Below are 11579 nucleotides of genomic sequence, written 5' to 3' on the forward strand. Positions count from 1 at the left end.
GTGGGCTTAATTCCAGTTCCATGTCTGAGGATGGGGGGGAGCGAGACATGGCTGAGGCGGCTGGCGGATAATGGTAATGACCTTGCCCAAGACCTCTTGATTGACGCCCCTTCCGGCAGTGGAGGAGGAGGGGTGGTGCAGGTCTGCAGCTGGCTCTCTGATTGGGAAGGGAGGCGCAAGCTGGAAAACGATGCCCAAAATGGCGGCCCGAAGGTCCACCAATATGGCGCTGCCCCACATGGCAGACTTGGCAGCGGGCTTACAATGGCGGCCCGAGGGTCCGGCCAGATGCCGTGCAGTCCCCTAACGAGGGGGGGGAAGCTTGTCTCTCTCTTCGGCGCTTGTCCCGCCTCGCGCCCTTGCTCCGGTGCCGCTCCGCGAGGCTCAGCCTTGAAATGGGCTTCGGCTCCTCGCCACGTGGGCGGCCAGCGCTTCCGGCTCCGCCGGCCAGCTGATGAGCGCGCCGCCTTTGATCGAGGGCTCCGGCGTGGGGCGATTGAATTGAAGCCCCCCTTGCTGGCTGGAGCAGGTGTAGATCGCTCCGGTAGCTACGCCGGCCAGCTGATGAGCGCGCCGCCGCTGCACGAGGGCTCCGGCGTGGGCGCTTAGTTTGAAGGCCCTTGCCGGCTGGAGCAGGCGCAGATCAATCCGGTAGCTCCGCCGGCCAGCTGAGGGGCGCGCCGCCGCTGATCGAGGGCTCCGGCGTGGGAGCGATGGTTCTGAAGCCCCTGCCGGCTGAGGCCCCTGGCAGCTGGAACGGCTGGGGGCTGGCGAGCGAGCGTGTGGGCGCTCTGCTCCACTCCCCCTCCTATTGACAAAGTCTTTCAGCGTAGATGCGCAACAGAAAGAAAAACACGAAAGGGAGCTATTCAAAAATAAAGTAAGTTCCTAGGCGCTCAAAGGAAAGGAGAAAGCCTGTGAAATTAAATTTATAAGGAAGAAAAAAACCCCACAGAACAATACCTTAGAAATCTGTGGAGCTCCAAAAATCACTACAGTGTTTGCCAGCAACTGAGTGAAGACTGGGGGATCATGGGACCAGAGGCGTGGCTTGGGAGCCGGAAAGGGGAACAAAAGCCTTTTGTTTTCACTCAGTTGTTTGCCAAGCACTGAAGGATTAACCCATGCATGGATAGTGGGAGCAGCGCACAGGAAAATCACTCTTACAGTCTTCTGTGTCTTCTGTTGAAGATAGATGACTTCCTTTCCTGCCCCTGGGTGGATTTTGAAGCACATTAAGTGTAAAATGGGAAGAGGAGCCAAAGATTGTTTTTTTTCTCCTGCAGTAGGACGTTGTGCCAGAAATGTGACTCTGAGACTTTAAGAAAGATTGTTTAAAAATCAGGGATTGCATGTTTTGTCCCTTTCAGTTTGGTAAGATTTAGAATCTCTTCCTTTTGTTCTAAACCTTGGAATCCCTTCCAGTTTTTTTTCACTAGAAATATAACTGAAAATAGTGAAGCTTAATTATATTGGTTTAAAAATGCATTGAGGATTTTGTTAACAATGATAAACAAGTCTGCCAAAGTTAAGCTTGGAATTTGATTCTAAAAGATAATGCCTCATACTCTTTCCCCAAACCAAGTAGAAAGTTTAGTTCTCTGAAAATAAAAAGTGATCCTATTTCAGTTGATTAGCTTGTCTCTTTATCATGGAGAAAATTTATGAGGTGTCTAACAGTCAACAACAACTTTATGGCACATAATCAGTCAATCAATCTAATTGATTAAGGTGAGAGGAGAACAAGACTGATCATTTTCCTGGCCTCTCCATACATACCATCCAATATTTTCTTTTCTACTCCAGACACTTTTCCTTCTTTTCCTGCCTTGCTTAACTTTGTTGGGTTGCAGACATGAGGAGCACTGGATAAAAGAAGTTTTCCAGCATTATTATTGCCTTACTTATTTTGGAAAAATTACATTTAAAAAAAAATTATTATATTTTTATTGTTAAAGAATAACAGAAAGGAAAAAAAATCAATACAAAAATCAATAGTAAGGAAAGAAATTTTTTTCCCCTAACATGCTATACAAATGGAAAGGAAGTTTTAGGAAATTGAAGTCTTCAATTCTTCCAGAAATCTCTTTGATAAGGTACTGGTGCCGATTCATCCAATCTCCCAAGTGCAAAGTCCACAAATGGTTGCCAAGTGTTCCAAAAAACATTTTCTTTATATATACCACTTCTAATTTTAATATCACAAGTCAATTTATCATTTAATGCAAATTTCCATGTTTCATTATACCATTCTTCTAATTTTAAGTCAACATTTAATTTCCAATATCTAGCAATTATAATTCCCCCCATTATAACCAAAATCCTCACCAATTCTCTTTCTCCAGTTGTTAATGTTGTTTCATTCAATATTAATAATAATATGGTTTCCAATTTCAATTTGACCCTCTTCCTAATCATTTCAAATATTTCATTTTCTATCCTAGACCAAAAAAGTTCAACCCCATTACATTTACACCACATATGAGCATATGTCCTGAGTTCCACTTTACATCTCCAACACATTTTATCCACTTTATTATCCATTTGAAAATGTCTTATTGGGGTCAAATACCACTTCCAAATAACTTTATAGTTATGTTCTTTAATCCTTATTGATAATGTCCTCATTATTCTACTAACCCAGTTCATATTCCAATTTTGATCAGAAATTTCAATACCCAGTTCTTTTACCGAATTCTCTTTCATTACCCTTTGTGAATTATTATCAAAGTTAATAATTTTATAAATTTTACTAACTAATCCCTTTGGGATTAAAAATTACATTTTTATCACTGTGTTTGCATCCTTTGTTGTCACACTAAGGATATGGATGACAGGCTCACTGAGTTTGTGGAAATTGGATAAGAAGGAAGGACAAAGGAAGGCTTAAATCAGGGGTGTCAAAAAGGCGGCCCGCGGGCCAGATGAGTCATGTGCAGGCCACGCCCACCCTGGCTCCACAAAGGCAAAAAAATGTCATGATACATCATGTGACACAATCGAGTTTGACACCCATGGTTTAATTTATCTGCCTCAGAATGACTTAATCAGAACTGAAGACAAATTTTGGAGATTGTAATATTTGCTTTGTGAGGTGAACATACCCATGGGATTTAGCCTCTAAGCTTTGCTTCATTGATTAGATCCATTGCTAGTTGGATCCTCATTATTTTTTAAGTTGCACTTCATTGTATGAGAAAATGTGTCATATCAAATTTTTAGGCGTGAATTGCCATTCACAAAATCTGCTCACCTGACCAATCCTTGGAATGAACATAAGCCAGTAAAGATTGGACGTGATGGACAGGTTTGTCAACTGCCTTTGATTGCTCTTCAAATCATTAAGCCCAGTATTTTAAAATATTCTTAATAGATTTTTTATGATACAGTTGTTCATCTTTGAAAGCTGCTTCTGCTAATCTTGTTAATCATTAAGCCCAGTATTTTAAAATATTCTTAATAGATTTTTTATGATACAGTTGTTCATCTTTGAAAGCTGCTTCTGCTAATCTTGTTAATCATTAAGCCCAGTATTTTAAAATATTCTTAATAGATTTTTTATGATACAGTTGTTCATCTTTGAAAGCTGCTTCTGCTAATCTTGTTTTATCGTAAGTATCTATCACAGGGGTCTGCAACCTTAAACATTCAAAGAGCCATTTGGACCCGTTTCCCACAGAAAAGAAAACACCGGGAGCCACAAAACCTGGGTGGGCGTGGCCAACTCAACATCACTCACTCCCACCCAGTCACATGACACCCCCTCAGCCACGCCTACCCAGGTTTTGTGGCTCCCGGTATTTTCTTTTAAAAAGGTATCTCTTTCTGACTCTCTCTCATTGCTCTCTCATCTCTCTTTCTCCCTCTCTCTCACCTCTTTCTCCCCCTCTTTCTTTCTCTCTCTTGTCTCCTCTCTCTCCTCTCTTTTTCTTTCTCCCTATCTCTCTCATTTCTCTCTCATCTCTCTCTCTTTCCCTCTCTCATCTCATCTCCTCTCTCTTTTTCTTTCTCCCTATCTCTCATTTCTCTCTCATCTCTCTCTTTCTCATCTCTCTCCCTATCTCTCATCTCTTTTTCTTTCTCCCTCCCTCTCTCTTTCTTGTCTCTGTCTCTCATCTCTCTCTCCCTCTCCCTCTCTCTTGCTCTCTCTCGTGTGTGTGTGTGTGTATGTGTGTGCACACGCACGTGTTCCCTCTTGAACCATTTCCAAAAACAGGCGAGGGTTGGGTTGGGTTTCTTTGTTTGTTTTTTGCTGATGTTGTTCTTTCTTCTTTGGGTGCTTTTTACCAGATGATTTAAATTAAGAGTCATTTCAGGTTCCCAGATAAATGAAGCTCTTTCGTCCCCCTGCTGTGGCTCGCTGTCAGCTGGCTGCCCCCCCCGCCCCTCGCCCTCCCCTCCCACTCACTCCTCGCCTGCCCTGAGAAGAGAAGGACGATGGTGACGGATGGAGACTCATTCCATATTCCAGAGCGGGAGCAAAGCGCCCCTCTACTTGCCTCTTTTTCTGCCCCTTGTTTGGAGATGCATGACTTTTCTCCGCCCTGAGACACTGGCCGATGCTCCACGTTGTAATGGCCTCCAAGAGGAGGAGGAGGGGACACCGCCTCCCCCATTGTTAAGCGCGCTAAGTTTAAGTGTGCTGTGTGAGGCACTGCAAGAGCAGCAGGCAGCCATGGAGGTGGCGAGAGGAATATGGGGAGACATGCAACTTTCACTCCGCCCCGAGACACCGGCTGGTGCATCTCCCCCAGCGGCCCAGGTGCGCACAGCACCAACAAGGGCCGGAAAAAGAGGCAAGTAGAGGGGCACTTCGCTCCCGCTCTGGAATACGGAACGAGTCTCCATCCGCCACAGTCGTCCTTCTCTTCTCAGGGCAGGCAAGGAGTGAGTGGGAGGGGAGGGTGAGGGGTGGGGCCAGCCAGTGGTGAGATCAGGGAGCCGCAGGAGAGGGCCCAAAGAGCTGCATGCAGCTCTGGAGCCGCACGTTGCCGACCCCCAATCTATGATATTGTCACATTTTGGTAAAATATTGCACTCCCAAATAATATTTTATTAATGTTGTGGCTCCGTTACCTGAGCCTGTGTCATCGGCAGGAGAGGACTCCGAGAGTGAAGGAGAGGAGTTGGCAAGGCCTCCCTCTCCAGGACCCTCCTCTCTGGCAATGCCTTCGGTGTCCACCGAAGAGCAAGAGATAGGGCCGGGGCCAAGCACGTCCATGCAGCCACAGATGGACAGTGATGAGGGTAATGAGTCTTGGCTGGATCCATGCCAGCGTCACAGAGATAAGCGCGTGCAACAGAAGAAAAGGCGTGCCCGAGATTAGGCTGAGTCACTGGACCACACCCCACAGGATATAAAAGGGAGCGTGGTGGCCAGTCAAACCTTGTGACGAACAAAGCTGAAAGCTTCCACGCCATTCTGCATTGCCGGACCTTTGCTATAAGACATTGCTGGATTATCTCTGGACTTGATTGTAATTATTGAGCTGTTTCTTTTGATATATCAGAAGTGGGGAGAAGTTATCTCTCCTCTTTGTAAATAATAAACTCTTGGCAGGCAGCCACTAGGTTGTTGCCAAGTTCCGTTATCATAAGGAAAAGGATTTTGCCGGCTGGTTTGGTCTTTAACTCTTGAACGTCTGTTGGTGTGTGTGCGTGTGGTTGGGGACAGAACAATTAAAACATCTGGTAACGTACAGCAAGTTCCTTTAAAATGAAATATACCATTGCAAGTAATGAAGGAAAATAGGGATTGAACTGGTGGGAGGGAAGATGACAAAATAGCAGTGGTAAACATGTACAGTTGCAAGAAAAAGTATGTGAACCCCTTGGGATTACGTGGAGTTTTGCATGAATTGGTCATAAAATGTGCTCTGAACTTTATCTAAGTCACAACGATAGAAAAACACAGTCTGCTTAAAATAATACTACACAAACATTAGATGTTGCCATGGCTTAATTGAACATAACATGTAAACATTCACAGTGCAGGGAGGAAAAAGTATGTGAGCCCCTAGCCTAATGACTTCTCCAAGAGCTAATTGGAGCCAGGAGTGAGCCAACCTTGACTCCAATCAGTGTGATGATATTGGATGTGTTGCTGACAGCTGTCCTGCCCTTTAAAAACACACACCTGTTTTGGGTTTACTGGTTTCAAGAAGCACTGTCTGATGTGAACCATGCCTCGCAGAAAAGAGCTCTCAGAAGACCTACGATCAAGAATTGTTGACTTGCATGAAGCTGGAAAGGGTTACAAAAGTATCTCCAAAAGCCTTGATGTTCATGTGTCCACGGTAAGACAGACTGTCTACAAATGGAGAAAGTTTAGCACTGTTGCTACTCTCCCTAGGCGTGGTCGTCCTGTAAAAATGACTGCAAGAGCACAGCGCAGAATGCTTCATGAGATAAAGAAGAATCCTAGAGTGTCAGCTAAAGACCTACAGAAATCTCTGGCACATGCTAACATTTTTGTTGACACATCTACAATAAGGAAAACATTAAACAAGAATGGAGTACATGGGAGGACACCACGGAGGAAGCCATTGCTGTCCAAAAAAAATATTGCAGCACGTTTGAAGTTTGCAAAAGAGCATCTGGATGTTCCACAGCACTACTGGCAAAATGTACTGTGGACAGATGAAACCAAAATTGAGTTGTTTGGGAAGAACACACAACACTATGTGTGGAGAAAAAAAGGCACAGCACACCAACATCAAAACCTCATCCCCACCGTAAAACATGGCGGAGGGAGCATCATGGTTTGGGGCTGCTTTGCTGCCTCAGGGCCTGGATGGATTGTTGTCATTGATGGGAAAATGAATTCCAGAGTTTATCAAGACATTTTGCAGGAAAACGTACGACCATCTGTCCGCCAACTGAAGCTCCGCAGAGGATGGGTGATGCAACAGGACAATGACCCAAAGCATACAAGTAATTCAACAAAAAAATGGCTTCAACAGCACAGAATACGCCTTCTGGAGTGGCCCAGTCAGAGTCCTGACCTAAACCTGATTGAAATGCTGTGGCATGACGTTAAGAGAGCGATTCACACCAGACATCCCAAGAATATTGCTACACTGAAACAGTTTTGTGAAGAAGAGTGGTCCAAAATTACTCCAGATCGTTGTGCAGGTCTGATCTGCAACTACAGGAAACGTTTGGTTGAGGTTATTGCTGCCAAAGGAGGGTCAACCAGTTATTAAGTCCAAAGGTTCACATACTTTTTCCTCCCTGCACTGTGAATGTTTACATGTTATGTTCAATTAAACCATGGCAACATCTAATGTTTGTGTAGTATTATTTTAAGCAGACTGTGTTTTTCTATCGTTGTGACTTAGATGAAGTTCAGAGTACATTTTATGACCAATTCATGCAAAACTCCATGTAATCCCAAGGGGTTCACATACTTGTTCTTGCAACTGTACAAACACAGCATATCACAGATTGGTAGTCTCCCTTTTCACAAATTGTGACATAAGGACTTGCATGAAAATGGACTATTTATTAAGTATGGATATTTACAGTTGGTGTGTGTTAAATTAGACAGGTATTCCTTGACTTACAATTGGTCTAATACCATGATGGCGAACCTATGGCATGCGTGCCCAAAGTGGTACATGAAGCCATGTCGCCTGGCATGCGTGACCTCGCCTGTTTGTCTTTCGGGTTTCTGGTGTGCATGTGCGTGCGATAATCAGCTGTCCTTTGCGTGCGTGGCAGTGCTGAAAACTGGTGTGCGCATGCGCGCTGGCCAGCTAATCGTCGGGCACACATGCACGCTAGAACCTGGAAGTTTGGCTTTTCCAGAGCACAGCCGTGACAAGCGTGCGTGTGCAACGTTTCCATACGACGAGTGCCGAAAAGTTTCGCCATCACTGGTCTAATAGGTTTGGAATTAACGGCAGTGGATAATGGTCTCTTACTGTGACTCTGTTTAAAGCCTTGTAATCATGGACCACTCTCAGTGGGGGGGTGGTGTGGTTCTCACTGTTGTTAGGCCCACTGGGGTCTTGCTTCTTGGGTACCAAGAAGGTGGGAGCCGAGGCAGGAGACTGGGAGGGTTTTATAATTACATTTTGCAAATTAGAGTCCAAATATTGTTGTCAACTTGCAAAGCTTTCAAGTTGCCATGAGCAGGAGGGAGGGAGAACTGATAGAGCTGATTGATTTCCCTAACTGAAGCTGCATTCCATAGATGCTTTCTTACCGCAATCAGTAGGAGGGTGTTGGGTTTCACAGCCAGCCAAAGTGGTTAATTGGAGAATGTGATTTATGACATGGCCAGGGAGGAGGGGAGAGACAGGGTCATAGGGGAACGTAAATCTACGTGGGATTAGTTCTAACTGCATCCGAATATTGCCGAAATGGTGCTCCTAATAAATGACTGTATTTCTTTTGAAGTTTGGCTCATGGCTCATGAATTAATTAGGGCATCTTTCAGAAACTTCACAATTGTTTTAAAATTTCTTATTCTGTAGTAGACATTTGGTATTGTCTCTTGGCGGGAATTTTGGCACCAGGGACCAGGTTCATGGCACAATTGTAGTCTGTGTAGAGGGAGGGCCGAGGCTTCCTCCTCCCTGAAAACATCAGTGAAATCTGCGTATTTACTTGGCAGATTGGGAATCTCTGTGAACTATTGGAGGGGCTGGTGGGGGGCTTTGGAGGGCCGATCGCAGTGAGAAAGGCATTCAGGTTTTTCAAAGGTAATAAATTGGTTTTTCCACTTAATAGTGGGGTCATGGTGTTGTAACCAAGCAGTTCCGAGCACTAGTGGAAGATTGATGTGTTCTGCTACAAAGAGAGTTAACTCTTCAGAATGCTGATTTATTGTTAACTTCAAAGACACTGTGGCATGAGTAATAGGGCCTGCTTTTAAAATTCAGCCATCAATACAGATAGTCCTCGACTTACAATGGTTCAAAGTTACAACAGCACTGAAAAAAGTGACTTATGACCATTTTTCACACTTATGACCATTGCAGCATCCCCATGGTCACGTGATTCACATTCGGATGCTTGATAACTGACTCACGTTTATGACAGTTGCAGTGCCCCAGAGTCATGTAATCCTCGTTTGCAAACTTCTGACAAGCAAAGTCAGTGGGTAAGCCAGATTCACTTAACAACCGTGTTACTAAGAACTGCAGCGATTCACTTAACAAATGTGGTGAGAAAGGTCGTAAAATGGGACAAAACTCACTTAACAAATGTTTCACTTAGCAACTTAAATTTTGGGCTCCATTGTGGTCGTAAGTTGAGGACTACCTGTAGTTATCACTGGCAATGAAGACTTCAGGGAAACTAGGTACCTTAAGTTTTTGAACTGTGGCTAGGCTTATGAAGTCAGAGGTTGACCCAGAATCTATCAAAACAGGGATGGTGGTTTCCTGACCACTGGGAAGTGTCAGGGTAGAATCAAATTTTATTAACGTACCTGAGCGTAGAGGTAATTGAGCTCCGTACAGTGCTCGAGTGGAAGGGAACATCAGGTAAAATACTAATGAACAATGAAAAGCAAGCTAGAGTAAGAAATCTGAAAGACCATTTCCAAAAAATCAATTTAAAATTCAAGTTACTAAAGTGAATACAAAGGCCTAAAACAATAGGCTCCAATTTCAAAAGTATGATGCTGAACTTCCGCCGGTGACGTCAACGTGTTAGGGACGAAAGGAACAGTGCTCCGTTTCCAAAGCCCCTAATATCCTCGCTGCGGGCGCTGATTTCGACGCTACCGACCCCGTAGAGGTCGGTAGAAGAAGGGGAAATTTCTGAGGACCTCGGGGAGGGCGGCAATCCCCCCGAAGGTTCAGGATAACTCCTCTAACTCGGAACGAGGAAGAACCAGCCACCCGGCTGGCCAGAAACGCTGACAGCTGTTAAGAGGGAAGCGAAGATTGAAAAAGAAAAGCATCGGTGAAAACAGAAGTGAGGATTAAAGATTGAAAAGGTATATCTGCATTTTCTAACGGTTGGGAGAAAGCGGGCGGAAGGAACCCTTGAGTAAAAGAGGAGAAAGAGAAGCGGCGACTGATAAGTGGAGTGAAGGGGAGGAATCCATATTGAAAGTGACAGCGCGTAATCTGGTAGTCAGTGGAATCTGAAAGAATCCAGAGGAAATACGGTTGAACGAAGTGTGTGATTGATAACCAGAGCTTTATAACAAAAAGCTGGGAGAGCGAAGGTCTCTGAAAACTTAAAGGACTTAACGGGAGGACTTTTAGAGCCCCGGATATCCATAGAAGAAAGGACGGTGAAGCCATATTGAGCAACGGCAGGGAGAACACAGTCAACTTAGAACTTATAACATTGTTGCCGATACTTACTGGACAATCCAGATAAAGGCTTCCTTAACAGGATCGAGTTTATTGATTGAGTTAATTGGATAATTGGATAATAAAGCAACGGGACTATTGGATTGTGTTATTTGGGGAAGCAGACGCTTGATACTTTTGGCGCACGATCGGTGTGTATTGGACAAAAAGTAAAGTAAAGGGAGGAAAAAGTACGATCGGACGTGAAATACATTGGATTTATAATTTTTGTTTCTGCCACGGCTTATCCCGGTGAGGACTTGAACTGAGGATTACGGAACAAGTGGATAATACATGGACATATTATATTGAAACTATTGACAGTTGAAAGGAAGTGGGCTTGAACTATAATTGGATATTTGATATAAAGATTGCCAGAATACAAGATACTACCAAGACCAACTACTAATTACCAACAGTGACTAAGAAGTAATATTTGGTGTATATATACTCACTGCTTTGGAAATCTATACTTATATGACTGCATAACATTACCTTATACTTATCTTGTACCCATTAAGTGAATTATTGCCTTATTAATTTGTTTTTATATATTTATATACGTAGAATCAGAGATATAGATTTTATTATAGCTAAATATAATTTCTATTAATTTGTCTTTATATAGTTAGAATCTCAATGATTTGTTAATTTGTCTTAATACAACTAGAATCAAAGATCCGGATTATATTATACTTATCATAGCTATATTATAATTACAAAAGTATATCCATATACGTATGTTATATAAATTAAAATAAATTGGATAAATTAGATAAGTAAGATAAATATTTAGACAATTGCTTAAGGAATCTACGTTTGACATTTGATTGCATAGTATGACCTTATTTATAAGAAGTGTATATTAATAGATTAAGTGATATATTAATTTGATCTATATATAGTTAGTATTAAAGATTTAGTCCATAGTATATTAGATACATTTATATTAACTACATCCCTTTACCTTCTGAGAGAAATCATATTGCACTTACTCCCTACTTACTAATATACCACTTACTCAAATACTTAATACCAGGGAGAATTAGCTGATGGATTGCTAGAATGTTACATTTTTCCCTCGACCCTCCCACTTAGCTTCCCATGCTGATTGATTTATAAGTACAAAGGAGCCTGGAAAAAAGCGAAAAATAAATTTGGGTGAAATTTTAAAACAGACCTAGAAATATTGACCAGTATATGAAAATCTGGGAAAGAATAAAAAAAGAGATAATAATGGCGACCACAAGTATAACGACAACA

At 43.0% G+C, this 11579-nt stretch overlaps 1 pseudogene; it reads left to right on the forward strand.

Annotated features, from left to right (window-relative positions):
* The window catches only part of LOC139317586 (YTH domain-containing protein 1-like), a 53196-nt pseudogene extending 48392 nt beyond the window's left edge, over nt 1-4804 (forward strand).
* The last annotated feature ends 6775 nt before the right edge of the window (nt 4805-11579 follow it).

This window comes from Pituophis catenifer, unplaced genomic scaffold (assembly GCF_029215685.1).
Source record: "Pituophis catenifer annectens isolate HBS135680 unplaced genomic scaffold, rPitCat1.0.hap2 SCAF_5, whole genome shotgun sequence".
Classification (NCBI taxonomy): Eukaryota; Metazoa; Chordata; class Lepidosauria; order Squamata; family Colubridae; genus Pituophis; species Pituophis catenifer.